The sequence below is a fragment of the Toxorhynchites rutilus genome, chromosome 1, assembly GCF_029784135.1.
Source record: "Toxorhynchites rutilus septentrionalis strain SRP chromosome 1, ASM2978413v1, whole genome shotgun sequence".
Lineage (NCBI taxonomy): Eukaryota > Metazoa > Arthropoda > Insecta > Diptera > Culicidae > Toxorhynchites > Toxorhynchites rutilus.
The window spans coordinates 69183210-69199757 of record NC_073744.1 but is presented as its reverse complement, the minus strand read 5'-3'; the positions used below and the strand labels follow the sequence as shown (position 1 = coordinate 69199757).

The window sequence follows — 16548 nt, the reverse complement described above, 5'->3', positions numbered from 1 at the left end:
TTGTACAAATTTCAAGCCGAAGAACAGTGTGCGGCCACATTTAGGCTAGGCGCAATTTGAGAAGCGTATAGCGCTCGTTAGCTAACACGAAACTACCAACTCCATCTACCAGCGCTGCGCCATCTCGCGTCACCTGCCCAATCCGCGCTGTTCTATCTGTTTTCATTAGCCACGAAAACAGGTGCTACACGCCAAGTTATTCGCGCTATCTTCTTCTTCTTCAATGGCACTAACGTTCCTAGAGGAACTTCGCCGTCTCAACGTAGTATTACTTGCGTCATTTTTATTTGTACTTAGTTGAGATTTCTAAGCCAAATAACACGCCTTGAATGCATTCTGAGTGGCAAGCTCTAGAATACGCGTGATCACAGTGCAAGTCGGAGGAAATTTCTTTGACGAAAAATTCCCCCGACCAGAACGGGAATCGAACCCGAACACCCGGCATGTTAGTTATGACGCTAACCACTCGGCCAAGGGAGCACGTTATTCGCGCTATACGCATCTCAATTTGCGCCAAGCCTAAACAGCAATCAACCATGTCGTTGCGATGAATACAAAACAAGTGCCATTTATGGATGAAGGCATTCTTCCTGGCTATGTGAAGATATTTCAAGAAAATTACTTGGCAGCCTTGCTCTCGAGTTGTTTTGGCATGGACATACTTTCGAGTAGTACACTCTGTACGCGGCTTCAATACTCTTATCTCATCTTGTTAGTGTTGTGACACGGTATATCACTCACATTCGTTAGCGCCAGAAATGCAGGCGAGTGAAAATGACGCTAATGAATGAAAATGTATCGTAAGTGTGGCAACGGCTGGCTAAAGGATTTCTTTTTGGCGTTAGCTCGTTCTTAAACATAGTGTATGGCTACCGTTTATTGTGTGCGAAGTTTCGTGGTGAGCAAGTTACAACTTTCAACTTCAGTCTTATGTTGACGTTTCTTGAGCACTCATGTGCTTGGGCTGGGTGATTTGTTGAATTTAGTGGAAATATAGCAGGCGGTCGTTTTTCCCGTTTTTTCATTGTGCGATCATTCAAGGCAAGGATTAATTCAGAGAGGATTTTTCTAGTGGATTGTGATTTTTTAAGTGCATAAAAGATCTCGAAATCCCTCAAAGTAATTTACGAATTTGTTTCAATTTTACATAATAAAACATCGGAGTTGAACAGATGACGTTTCGTTATACCGTTTAGAGAACAGTTATTCATGGTGTCTGCAGTTTTCGAATGATTTCGTGCATTGCTACGATGCACTTATGCAGTGTGGAGTTTCGTTCTAAACATATGTTCTGATCAAAACAAAAATATTCTCGTTTGAACTGAAAGTAAAAGTGAACTGCTGTCAAAAGTGCGGTACTAGATTGCATACAACACAGATCAGCCGTGAATCTGACACATGTGTATGTTATTGCAAATCTTGTTATGGTCGAACTCAAGTGGAAAGAGAAAGACTGCAGAAAAGCGCTATTTTCTCAAAATTGATATGTCAAAATCTATCTAATCCTGAGTGGTGATAAAGTCATCTGAAATCGTGAAGGTTTTTTCGAAATCGTGAATTGAATATTGAAAGGGATTTAAGTCTCAGAGCCTAAAACATCACAGGAATTGGTCTAATTCACAAATATCAGGTATGTGATTTTCTAATTCGATTCGTAGTATCAAATATGAATTCCAACCTTAGTGGATCTTGCATCATTACTATGTCGATATACACCATTCAATATTAGAATTTCATAGCCCAATAGAGTCCAACATTTCAAGAGCGGTGTTAATGTCAAATATAAATTAAACCCCGTTTTATGCCATTTTAAATACCGCGAACGTGGCTTTCTTTCGGTAGTGGCGTGTAGACACGAAATTATGCGTTAATAAGACATACTTTAGCGGTTCCGTCATATACACTGGGTTCACTGAGCCCAAGCTTATAGAGTCGACTCACACTCGTTCGCGAAGCATATTTGCACTTTCTCCTTATTTTCAAAAATCACGAATCTCGGGCCGCGTTCGAGTTTAGGTTTTGTGATTTTTTTTAGGAGGTTCGGTTTAACGTACGGATTTTAAGAGCCACTGTTGCAATTAGTACTTGTTTTCTCAATATTTTCTTTCCAAAATTTATTATATATAGGTTTATTTGGGGGAAAAAATTCATTTTACAGTTTTTTCGTACTTTTGTGAACAGGGGTGTAAAAATTACAACAATTATTGTTACTTTTGTTTTATTTGTTGTTACTTTAATTGTAGTCACTGTTAATGATTTTGTTTTGTCAAATATCAATGTCACTATGCACATGTTTTGCTTATATTCGCACATTGAGCTTCGTATTACGAATTGGGGGAGTGAGCATGACAATATGGGTTTGCAGAAGGAATGAACACACTTTTAAAATAATAATTATGAACGAAAATTGGAAAAATGTCTTACCAAATTAGTGTCTAAAGATAATATATCATATCATAATATGATGGTCTATCATATAAAAACGGTAAAATTTGATGAGAACATCTGAAAATTTATAGAAAATAGCTTAAATTAGGACCAGTGAAAACGTACTTTATGTAGTTGAATAACGTCAAGAAAAAAAATCGTCATCGCGAATTGCTTCCGCACTCCGGTTGTTTTTGAGACACATTCAGGGGTATGATTGGTCTCATTGAATAATTTTCCCAAATTAAATGTTTTCTTTTTCTTGGCAAAAATTATGTTCATTATTGGATAATTAGTTTTTTTCTCACAATAATTTATCAGCCTATTAAATGTATGAGCAATAAAACCGTAAACCCGTGCAGATCGAACAACAAACAATTCTCTTAATAACCAGACAAAGCTTGATCGTGTTTCAGGCGGTTACTCACGGAAACAGGTGATTCAGAAGTGCCTGTGAGGCTGTGACGAAGTGATCAGTATAATAGCCTTGAGATGCGGACGATAACAGAGTCATAATAGAGGAACCTCGAGACATATAAGACATGGATATTTTGAAATCAGTATAATGGACAAACATGTAAGGTTCTTGAAGTATAGGTACTACAGAGCACGAGGCTGTTTACTACAGTAGAGGCGAATGAACTGCAAAGTTTAAAGCCTCTCTAATACAAACAAGGAAGGAAGGTTTACTACATGGGCTGAAAAGTCCCGGATTTTTTTTTAACAAGATTCATTCAAGAGTTTCATCTGCTTATGTGTGAAGATTCATGAGATTTCGTTCATTTGTTTGCAAACTACAGTTGTTTAAGTGTCACTACCTGAGCAATCGTATAGAAAATGGAATAAGGGGAACATCGTATTTTGATCAAACATTGTTTTTGATGGGAAAAACTACTGAACTGGTTGATGAAATGTTATTCCACTTCTGCTCCTTCGAGAACAACAGTTTATCGGTGGTTTAGTGAAATTAAAATGCACCTTGCTCTGGAGAGCCAAAAGAGGCTATGAATCCAGAAATCGTAGAACAACTGCATTGACTCGTTTTGGACGATCGTAAAGTGAAGTTAGCTGAGGCCGTAGGCATTTCAAAAGAACTAGTAAGATACATTTTGCACGACATTTGGGACATAAAAAAGCTATCCGCGCGATGGGTGCCGCGTTTGCTGACCGTGCGTTGATGATTCATCAGACGTTGTTTGGCGTTGTGGATTTCTTTCGGCGTTTTGTGGATCGTGGATCCATTACCACACTCCTGAGTCCAATACGCAGTCTGCAGAGTGGCTGACGAGTCACGAAATCCGGTCAAAGCGGCCAAAGCACCATCGGTTGGCCGGGAAGGTTTTAGCCTCCATTTTTTGGGAAGCATAATCTCCATCGATTACCTGCGAAAAGGAAAAACAATTACCGTAGAGTATTATGCAGCGTTATTGGGCAAACTTAACGATGATATAAAGAAAAAACGGCCCCATATAGCGAAGAAAAAAGTTTTGTACCATTATGACAGCGCACCGTTGCATACGCCCTTGAAAGCGATGGCCAAGTTGGACCAATTACGATTCCAATTGGTTGCTCACCCACCATATTCTCCAAACTTGGCCCCCAGCGACTACTTTATGCTTCCAAACCTCAAGCGAAGACACCAAGGAAAAAGATTCACATCGAATGAGGAAGTCATCGAAGAAATTGAGGCACATTTCGAAGCCTTAGACGTTTCGTACTACAGAAAGGGAATCGAAATGTTGGAAACTCGCTATACCAAGTATATCGCCCTCGAAAGAAACTTTGTTGAGGAATAAATACAGCCTTACCAAAAAAACGATTGCTCTCATTAAAAAATCCCGGGGTATATGAAAAGAAGCATATTTGACAAAGTTATCGTCCAATTAGTTTTTTTTTCGATAGTTTATATGATGCGAAAAAAGCATATCTGCATCTAAATTATTCACTTCTCAAATCATTCCCATTCTTCCATTAAATGCGCTATGTTGCGCATGACATGATTTCTAATAGTAACAAGTTTCGACATACAATTAACCCTTTCGCTACGAGCGTCGTCTATAGGCGACATGGTGAAGTGAGGGGTGTGCTATTGTGTACACAATTCTAGCTCTTCTGGTTAGCGAAAATAAAAATGGGGGGTTATATCTATGATATAACCGCAAGGTTGACGTGGGACTACCGTTGACTCAGTAATCATTCGTTTGTATTGATTGAATGAAACAATGAATGAACAAACGCCATGTAATTTAAGGACCTTGGTTTTGATGGCTGTGTAAGGGAACACATGTTGGTGGGAGCGAAAGTTCCCTTAACTTGCATGTTTTTGCAAAACCGATTTCTCCAGGCATCATGGTTTTGATGGCTGTGTTATGGAATACATTTCGGTGGGAATAAAAGCTCCCCAACTTGCATGTACAGCGCTGACTCGATTATATACAGGCTCTGATTTATTTTCACTGCATATAATCGAATCTTGTATATAATCGAGCCAAAACAAAAAAATTTTTTTTATTCATATATTGTTTTTGTTTTTTGAATATAAAAGAAGAATTCAATTTTTGATTCATCCCCTTAAAGTCATAAAATACCTTTCTCATATAATAAAAAACCGAATTCATTCGGGAGGTGATAGAGGATCATTCTCGATGAAAAAATCCTTCTACGCATATGTTTGAATTTCAACAATGACAGAGTTGTAGAACTTCGGACTGTGTTGCCTCAAACTGACTGTGCATTAAAAAGTACGCTACAGAAGACGATTCTGTTGCTTCCATTAGAAAGATGAGAAAATTTAGTACAGAATATAGTTGTAAAACAGTAAATTACTAAATTAGTAGATTTAAATAACATTTTGGAAGTCAAAAAATTAAAAGTTAGTAATTTTTAATGCATTATTATTAATTTTATCGTTAAAATTCATATTGAAATAGATTGTTTCTATCAATGAAATTAATGCTTTCTAATCGCTCTACAATTTTTTTCCAACTCCTCCTATCTATCTTAATTTCGCTGAAATGTCGATATAAACAATTCCTGGTGAGAATTCAAGCAAAATCTTCAAAAATAGCGATTTCGACCCCACTATACATATAAAAGCCACTTAAATTTCACTTTAACGGTGAAAGGCAATATATTTTCGTGAAATAAGTCATATTTGAAACATAAAACTATTTTTTTTCTCAAACTGTATATAATCAAGTCTAAAATTGTATATAATCGAATCACATATAATCGAGTCTGTATATATACGACTTGTATTTGCAAAGTCAATTTCCGCAGGTACCTTGGTTTTATTGGCTGTGATAGGGAACACATTTCGTTGGGAGCAAAAGCTTCCCAACTTGCATGTTTTTGCAAAGTCAATTTCCGCAGGTACCTTGGTTTCCTTGGCTATGTTAGGGAACACGTGTCGGTGGGAACAAAAGTTCCCGCTGCTTGCATGTATTTGCAATGCCAATTTCCCCAGGTACCTTGGCTTTGATGGCTGCGTTTGGGAAACCGTAAATCGGACCAATCAAAATGGGCCAGTTAGGGCGTTTAGATAGCGCTTAATATTTTACATAGCGCTTAACATTTTACAGTCGATTGTTCATCTCAGGAGAAACATGCGTAGAAATATTATCAATTGATGCAAACATCTTTCCGATCTATTGAGAAATGTTCGAGTTATAAGCATTCGAAATCTTTCATTTTTTACTGTATGGTCTGTGCTTAGGTTTCCATTCTACCCCCTTAGGTTTCCATTAAAAAAGGAAAAAAATTTTATTGGTTCATGCGATAGAGAGATGTACAAAGGTTTATTCGAATCAAATTTGGAATAAATCGGTTCAGTAGAACCTTGGAAAAACTAGATTCGAGAAAAGTGATTTTTCCAAATGTTTTCACATGGTACGAAAAAATGTCTTCAAATGTCTTCACAATCATTTCGGAGGAAACTAAAGTTAATAACTTACTTTTAAACAAAGTTTGATAGCTTATTCAATGTTTATTCTAATTTTTATTTTTATATAGCGTATTTCTTACCCTACCTTGAGGTTTTGAAGTTTATATCAATGAATGTAAACAAAGAATATATAGTGCAACTGCGAACTAAGTTTTATGAGTTTAGAAATGATAAAAGACCCAATTAACTGTTGAATGAGTGAATAAAGCCCCAGTTCTTCCACAAAAACGTAACTGTGATAACACAATTGGTTTATTCAGCTTTGATGTTTTGGTTGTAACTCAAACCATATCCATAAAACTAATTATTGAAACGGTGTGTAACCGGAAAACCTTCGATTTGTGAAGTGATCGTTTGAAAGTTTGAAGTTTTGAAGGGAGCGAATGACACTGAGACAAAAGCTCTACTTCTTTTGATGATATTTTCGGCCAATGGTTGGAATTTCATGAAAATAATATCTCTCAAAAACCCACGTACACTATCGTATTGAAATGTCTTCACATATTTCATAATGTCTACAAAATGTCTTCATAAAATCAAGCGTCTTCACAGTAAGTCTTCAAATCTGGCATCTCTGGTCAAGGCCTTACTAAATTGAATGGCGTATCATTAAAATGGGTATAACGTTCGTTACACATACTTATTATGGACTTTTGGATTCATTTTGCCGTTGCTGGTGTATGTGAATGTTTCCATAAAAATTGCATGGTAAAATATCAGACGTGACGTGATGTGACGTGAAGTGACGCGACGTGACGTGGGTGTTGTATGTGAATCGCACTTTAAGTTGCGTCAATTATTCTTCCAAGCAGTTCTTATGGAAACATTCACATACACCGGCAACGGGAACTTTGACTTGCCGTTGCTGGTGTATGTGAATTCAATAGGAATTCAATGGAAGAATAATTGACGCAACGTGACGTGGATGTTGTATGTGAATCGCACTTAACCCGGTAAATGATAGTTCTTTCGAAAAGAAAATTCTATTGTGTATTCTTGAGTATCCAGAAATATGGAGATTTCGATTTTTTTCGAATTTCAAGGCTAGAATACCCCTTAAGTAATGTTTCCAATTGTGTGTCTTGTTTTTTCGGTTGTTCTTTCACATCCACATACAAATCATTGCTTCTGAACGGTATAAACTACTTTTCATACGTGCTTACCGATGGAGCATATTATTTGTAAGCTTCAACAAGCAAACGGTGATTTTCAGTTGCTCTTTTCTTCAAAAAAAAAAGTAAGTTACATCTAATTCGACATCTAGCTAATTGGAGAGACATGTAACGCGATACGAATAATTGAACATTTTCGCCTCTAATCGGACATTTTTGTAAACATCGAGTTTGGGACCCAAATTATGGCTCCGGATTGAAAGTCGCCACCAGACGTCGACACTGTACCACTGCACAATGATGCAGGAGGTGCATTTAAGTAGAAATTAGCATTTATAGCTCAACAGTTATTCTCTAGACCAGGGGTTTTCAGATTTTTTTTTATGGCAGAGCACTTTTTATTGCAAAAAAATTTGCAAAAATTTCCTTGCCATTACCCAACAGGAAACAACTCTATTTCGGTAACGCATCTCAGTTACACGACATCTGACGCGGAGTGAACAAGATAAATCACTATATGCCCAGTGAAATTAAATTGAAGAATGTTTTTCTCAAGGAGGGTTTTCAAGTGGGAGCATTTGCTATATATTCGCGGAGCTCCATTTGAAAACCCCTGCTCTAGACAAAGTTGTTACATATGATACCAATTTGGTTAAAATAATTGGGGCTACAACATTGTCGAACTATGTTTATCCCTATCTATAAAGATAAGAAAGTTAGATTTTTGATTCCACATAAAATTCAGGCCAACATTGAAAAAAGCGCTCCAACATATATAATACCCTTTTCGAAGACAGTTTTTGTCTAGACAATAAAAATCTTCCACAAAGTGTTTTTTGGCGCTTTCTCTCTAAGTTCCATTAGGGTGACCATAAAAAAACGGATTTTTTGCTCTAACTTTTATATTATTAATTCTACATCAAAATTGTCTTCGTACGACTTTCAGAGCTTATAAAAACCAACATTTTGCGATGGGGAGAATTTTCTTAAAAATGCCTGGTGCAGATAGCTTTTTATCAACATGAATCAAATCAAAAGTCAAGAAGCAATGAAGTACCGTCGATGGGGGTGAAAATGGGTCAAAAATTGTAGTTTTCGAACTTTTTGTTGAATAACTATCGTAAATTAGAGTAAAACAAAATTCTGATTACGTTGAAATGTTCTCTAATAATAAACACTCGTAAGTGTTCTAGGTATTCTTGAATAATATAAATTTTGCACTGAACTACAATTAAATGAAAGTTGACCCAATCTTTCAATCAAAACCCCATAGAGTGGATGACAATGGAAATGTTTATATACAGCCATTCCATGTCAAACCGATATAGTGGTTCTCAGATTTTCGTGAAAAGTGGAAGTTTTATTCTTTATCTAATGCTTTGCGATAAAGAATAAAACTTCCACTATTTATAACCCGTATTTTTTATCATTAGGATGATCATTTTCATTTTAGGGTTATCCAAAAAATCTTTTGCTTCACAAAGATATTTTTTTTTTCATTTTTCCCAAAAATTTCCTTTTTTAAAAGCTCGTGACTTTTGAACTACTGCACCGATTCAGATGATCGACATATCAAATTAAAGCCACTTAGGTATACTCTTTTCGAAAAATATTGTACTTGCAGAAATTTTGGATTTTGATAATTATTAATTGTATTTTTTATAGCTTATATTGTCTCGAGACCAAGGGCGCTATATTTTTTTATATTTTCTCTTGAAAGCTAAGATTTTTCAAAGATAATGTATCCAAAATTCAGAGATGCGTTATTTTTTGTTCTTGAATTATGATTTTGATGAATTAACCGATGGTCCGAAAATCATTTTTCCCTTTTTTCCAAAAATGACTTTTTTCAAATTCATAATTTTTAAATTACCGTGCCGATTCAGATGATCGATATACTAATTTGAATCCACATGAAATACCACATATGCATAAAAATTGGATTCTAGTCGCATAGGAATATTGAATGAAAACTGAAAACATGTTAACTTTGGAAAATCGCTCGAAAACGAAAAAAAAACCACTCTGATATTCGGATATGTTATGTAAAAATAACCTCAGCCTTCATGAAAAAATACCATGAAACCATGTAAGCTATGAAAAACAAATGCAATCAATAATTACAGAAACAAAATAATTTTTTAGTAGTCTAGTATTTTTTCAAAGAAGACCAGTTGACCAGACCAGTGGCTTTAATTTGGTATATTGACCGTCAAAATCGGTCTAGTACAGTGGTTTTCAACCTGTTCTCAATTCCCCCCTTTACGAAAATTAATCCCAGAACTTCACCCCTATAGGTATTTTGTAAGAAAGTATGTAGCATATCACTAAAGTAATGTAAGAATACAAAAACGGGTTTCCTGATATATTTGCAACACATTCGATTTTATGCTTGTATCTGATTACAAAAAAGTTATATAAAGTTTGGCAAATCAGTATGGCACCTGCGCCTGAACGATTTCCGCCAAAATCGTAATCCTTGAGAACCTTGAGAATAAAGTTTTTGTGGCTACTTTTGCTTACCATTATCATCTTCAAAGCGAAGTAAATGCGCAATATTCCCTTGCACAATTCCCCCCTTGTAATGACCAAATTCCCCACTAAGGGGGAATTTCCCACCGGTTGAAAATCACTGGTCTAGTATTTCAAAAGTTATAAATTTTTGAAATAGGGGAATTTTTGGAAAAAAGGGGGAAAAGTTGATTTTTCGGACCACCATAAAATGGAAATGGCCACCCTGATGAAAAAAATACGGATCTAATATTTCACGATGAGGAATAAAACTACCAATTTCCATGAAAATCTTACAATCACTATATCGGTTTGGCATGGAATTCAATTTTGCGCTTGACCCATTCTCACCTCCACTCAGTGTAAATAAGAGATAATTACGAAAATATTGAAATTCGAACGAAAAAAAAAAATTATGTTCAAAATCAATAATGACTCATCAGGCAAAACTTTAAAGAATCATTCTATCCAATATTTACAATTTTAGTTGTTCTGTATAATGCTGGGTATGAGATTTTTTTTGAGGTGTTATTTGATGGCTATTTACACATCAAACTTTGATGAATTATTAAATAATAACTATTTGTACTACAGTTAAGTATTATGCATTGGAAGTTGTGGAAATGTCTCCTATTAAACGGCTCACACCTTCAAAAATATTTGCAATATTTGTCAAGATATTACTAATAGCAACTTCCTCTATTTTTGACCCAATTTCATCCCCATAACCCTGAGACGAACCAGCCCAGGAGGCTGAAAGTCTCAAAAATAAAGAATAATTTTTTTTTTAAAACCCATAACCCGTTTTCACCCCCATCGACGGTACTTCAGAATTATTCACTTCTGTTTTTGCATCAAAAACATCTTGATAATTGGGAAATTTTGAAACTTATTGTAATTCATGTGAAATTGACGTGAATTTTGTAAAGAAGTGAGAGTTTTCCATCTGGTTCTGAATTTTAGTTCTTTGAATGTTTCGTGCCTGGACACAACAATAAAGTTCAAATGGCCAGTCTTATGAATGAAGAAAGTTTTTATATCCTACACTATATACACTGGAATCGTTTTTTACGCGGGGGATACGTGCCGCGTAAACAAAAACCGCGTAAATTCCAAAATCCACGTAAAAAAACCGCGTAAATTCCAAAATCCGCGTATAAAAAAACCGCGTAAATTCTAAAATCCGCGTAAAAATAAACCAGGTAGTTTTTAAAATCTGTTTAGAAATCTAACAAACATTGAATTATTAGTTTAAAATGCAACCCATATTCTAACAATTGATTACCTGAGTTCTTTGCATGCTACAATCATGCTATCTGTATCTTCTTTTATTTATCAGCTACTAACTAGTGATACAATACAAACTAATTTCGTGAAAAGTAACATCAATTAGCATCAATTATTGAATTTTTACGCGGTTGATACGTGCCGCGTAAATTTCGAAATCCGCGTAAATTCAGAAATCCGCGTAAACTCCAAAATCCGCGTAAAAATAAACCGCGTAAAAAAACCGCGTAAAAAGCGACTTCAGTGTACTTCAATTCAAACGTCTTCTTACATATCTCTGGAAATATCAGAAAAATACTCAGAAAATATGAGTGGTTCTATAGTTATGAAACGCAGTGTATAAGGTTCATATAGAGTAAAGCGAAGAGAGCGTTTCTCGTCTCAAAAACAGAGCTTGAAATTTAGTTTGTTCGATACAACTATGCAATGAGTACTTATATGTGTACTAACATGTTACTCTACCTGTAAATATATCTTTTTCCACTTCTTCCACGAAACAATATAAGTTATTCAATAATAAAACAAGCGACATAGTTGATAATGCATGACGCCATCAATATACGTAGATACGCGTACCGATTATAATTAATGTGTGTAATTCGTTAACAATAATCAAATTGATCGTGTTTCTGGTGGTGTTTTCCGTTTGCCACAGTCGACGCTAGCTGTATAACGAATTGTACCGTGTAATTTATCAACCCAGCCTTCGATTCCCAACGATTTCGCGATGATCCACACAGCTTACCGCTCTTTTAGCATTATCGAGCAATCTGTAGTTTTTCTAGCCAAAACTATGTTCCGTCTCCGATAAGCAAACGTTCGTTTTTCTATCCAGCTGTTGACATTGGACTTTGGTCATCAAACATTATCAAGTAGTAGTGGTCAGCTTGTTGGCTTTATGTTGCATGTGTACCTCCACCTCTCTGTTGGATGATTCCGTAACAGCCAACCCAAAACATTGGCCTCGATTGACGACGAGTTTCGCGCTTTCTTCTCCAAACCCACTACGAGACTAGGCCCGATGCGTACCTGCCGAATAAGACGTAACTGGTCACGCTGCGCACCGTTGCTCGAGTGGGGCAGAACTCGTATACTCGCGGTGAGACGTAGCTATAAAAACTATGCCCAACGGCCCAAAATTGCTGTGATTTTGATTATGCAGCGCACTTGTCTGCTTTGGATTAGTTGGTATATATTTGGTATACAACAATAACACGATACATCAGGGTAATTAATGTCATTCATTGAACATTTTGATACCGTTTGCGGTATGCATTTTAGTTTATGAACTCATCGATGGGGTGATGCCCCAAACCCCAACTAAATTTTGAATTTTTACGGCTTGTATTCTCCACCATGATATGGCAGAAAACGATATTTTTCCTCGCAATAAATATATGAATTTAGCTTGATTTTGATAACAGTCTAAAAAGGAAAGCACATTTCTTTGAATTAATCTATGATAATGCTACTTGGTACAGATCGGACTCGATTATATGTGATTCGATTATATACAATTTTGGACTCGATTATATACAGTTTGAAAAAAAAAATTTTTTTAATGTTTCAAATATGACTTATTTCAAGAAGAAATGTAACCTTTCAACGTTAAGGTGTAATTTAAGTGACTAATTCATATACAGTGGGGTAAAAATCGTGATTTTTGAAGATTTTTCTTGAATTTTCACCAAGAATTAATTATATCGATATTGCAGCCAAATTAAGATAGATATAAGTTGGGTGTCAAAGAACAAATTGTAGAGCGGTTACAGAGCTTCAATTTGATTGATAGAAACAATCCAGTTAAATAAAAAAAATCAGGATGACATTAATAATAATTTTTATAACAATAACAATTACTAACTTTTAAGTTTTTCACTTCCAAAATGTTATTAAAATCCATTAATTTAGGTGTTCCACTACTATATCCTGTATCAAATTTTCTCATCTTTCAAATGAAAGCAACAGAATCGTCTTCCGTAGCGTACTTTGTAATGTAGAGCGAGTTCTAGGCAACAGAGTCCGAAACAAAAAAAAAGTTCTATAACTCTGTCATTGTTGAAATTCGAATATATGCGTAGAAGGATTTTTTCCATCAAATATGATCGTCTATCACCCTCTGAGAGAATCTGGATAATTTTTTTTTCATGTGAGAAAGGTATTTTCTGACTTTAAGTGGATGAATCAAAAATCAAATCTTTTATATTAAAAAAAAAAAAATTTTTTTTGATTCGATTATATACAGGATTCGATTATATATAGTGAAAAGAAATCAGAAACTGTATATAATCGAGTCCGCGCTGTAATATACGATTATCTCGCTGCAGTGGTTAACTCATAGGTTTCATTGATCTGTAGAGAATAACGGATGCCACCTTATTGATAAAAAAAGGTATAATCATAATGCCTTTGTCGTCCCTTTTGAGAAATTATCAATTAATTATTTAATATTTGGCTTTATTTAGCAAAGAAATTGAAGCTTAGAAACCTCAACTAAGTATTGATTGAAAATGAAACAAGTAATACTGTTGGAAAGGCGAAAGTACGCCTTCTAGGGAGAATAAGAGCCATTAGAATCACTCAACTAAGCCCACAGAGTCACTGTTGAGTTACCATCGATGTGTATGGAGTGGAACACAAAGTAAATTTTCATTCATAATTTTTATGTTCCACCTGAGAATCGATTTCGCTTCACAGTAACGGAACACGATGCTTAATTCCGCAAAAGCGAAATCCAATTGGACTAACAACAATGTCATTGTAGAACATATGAGATTTTTTTTCGAACTTTTGAAGCTTTTTTAAAAAAATCAAAACTTTTCCTACCATAACATCGATCTATGGGCAGAGACGAATACAGCAAAATAAAGACGGCTCAAATCGGACCATTCCTTCTTCGGGTTTTGCGCTTAGCAACACATTTGGCCTTCCATTCTTATTTATATAGATCAGCGTTTTTATTCAACGGTTTTAATTTAGAAAACAATATAGAAATAACTGCATGATCTTACGCATCCTAAATAGTACGTTTACAGTTAAAAACTTTCCAACTTGTTGCATTTTCAACGAATTTAAAAAGAATTTTCTGCTGACGCTCTAAAATCGTGATTTTGGTAATAAAAATTACTCCCAAATTAATGTCGTACATTTTTAGCAGCTCACAAAAATAGAGTATTGCCAGATACCTTTAGAAGGTTTTACCTAAGTAAAATATTGAAATAAAATTGCAAGTGCAGCGAAAAGAATATTTTCTGTTGGTGGCAATATAGTTGTCGCTACCCGTAAAAGGGTTAAAGCAGCTTGAAAATTCCATCCATCTCATCGGGAAACTTGTCAAGGCCCTTTTCATACTGTCCAAAAAGTCTAAGCTATTAACCTTTAGAGAATTTTGCGGGGATCTGAACTAGGATTGGGAGTTCTAGGATTGATTCATAGAAGATCGATCTTTTTCATTCCGATTTCCGATTTCCGATTTTTTGGATCGATCTTTTGTACCTTGAGTACAATAAAAAATCGAGAATATCGATTTTTTTGCTTTCGATCTTTTCGATCTTAGAAAATCTTCTTGTAGATTAGTTTTTCAGTATACATTGATTTTTTAACTCACCAAAGGCCACCTAACATTTTTTCTAAACATAATGTCAACATTTGGTCCTGTGGCTGTGGCCTACATGCTGAGATACAAAACAGAATGCTTTTGATGAACGTCTTTCCGATAAAGAAATTAAAAAAAAAAAATGTGGTTGAGTCAAACATGTCTGCTTTTCGAAAAAAACTTACAACTTTACAGAAATTGCTACTGTCTAGGTTCTTATTATTACCGTTTATCTGGTAAAATAGTGTTACATTTGAACCAACAACATAAACTATGAATCGGATCAGATTTTTTAGAATTAGACATATATGTCATATGGATATGAAGACACTAGATATTTGCCACTCGTTTTCGGTATACACATAAAGTTTTGATATTTAGTCGGCTAATGATATTGAACGTTCAACTGGCGCATCAAACCATATTTGGAAATTCTTGAGAGTTATCAGAGAAAATCGAAAACCTGAATCTAAAGTATATGTTCCTGGGTATAAAAAGCATTGGGTATAAAAAGCATTGAATAGAAATATGAAATTTGTATTCCCTGTTTAAAGAAACGACATTCATATAGAATAAGCAGGTAAATCGAAAAAAGCTTTCGTTTTTTCAAAGATCGATCCGGCAAAGATGGATTCTTTGGTACCGATTCAATCAGTGGATCGATCTCTACGCCGTTTGGAAAATCGATTCGACAAGATCGATCTTTTTCTAAAGATCGCCCAATCCTAACCTGAACAGGTGATAACCTGAGGGTGCAATATCAGACTTAAAAAAAGGTGGGCTGTGGAAGAGACATGGAGATTTGCGCTGCTTGGAGCACGACGCCTATCATATTGGCTAATTCTGGACATTCATGCCGGATCGCTGCCCTTAATTCGCCAAGTTGCGAGCAATACTTGTTGGAATTTATCAAATGTAGCGATTCACGTGAACAAATTTCACTAGATACTTATGATCGGTGGTTTAATATATCAGAGGTGAATGTGCTAATCCACGTGTCGTGTACCGAGTATTTTTTCTCGATTTTATCTCGATTTGATCATCAGTTTCATACTATCCTTCTGGAATTTCCCATTTGGAATTTTATTTTTCAATTACTCGAAGACATGATATCCACATTTACATTTTTTCAGCTCTTTCGTCGTAGTCTCTCCTGGTTTGTCACTCACATAGATAGAAAGCAATGAGAATTGTCTTTTCTCTTTGCAGTTTATTGCCGAGAATCCCACTTAACGCACAATGCTTTTTATACCCAGGAACATATACTTTAGATTCAGGTTTTCGATTTTCTCTGATAACTCTCAAGAATTTCCAAATATGGTTTGATGCGCCAGTTGAACGTTCAATATCATTAGCCGACTAAATATCAAAACTTTATGTGTATCCCGAAAACGAGTGGCAAATATCTAGTGTCTTCATATCCATATGACATATATGTCTAATTCTAAAAAATCTGATCCGATTCATAGTTTATGTTGTTGGTTCAAATGTAACACTATTTTACCAGATAAACGGTAATAATAAGAACCTAGACAGTAGCAATTTCTGTAAAGTTGTAAGTTTTTTTCGAAAAGCAGACATGTTTGACTCAACCACATTTTTTTTTAAATTTCTTTATCGGAAAGACGTTTTCAAACCAAGAATTTTAAATGGACACTCTGTGTTTCTTTTAA

The 16548-nt window shown here is 35.3% G+C and overlaps 1 protein-coding gene across 2 annotated transcripts in view; it reads left to right on the top strand.

Annotated features, from left to right (window-relative positions):
- The first annotated feature begins 735 nt into the window (after window positions 1–735).
- Window positions 736–16548, top strand: part of LOC129762156 (3-hydroxy-3-methylglutaryl-coenzyme A reductase) — a 96606-nt gene continuing 80793 nt past the window's right edge. Inside the window, exon 1 of one of the 2 annotated variants that reach the window (XM_055760157.1) lies at window positions 736–1630. The gene's annotated coding sequence lies outside the window, so the exon portion shown is untranslated. The remainder of the gene's footprint in view (window positions 1631–16548) is intronic. The other variant, XM_055760158.1, reaches the window with a different exon arrangement.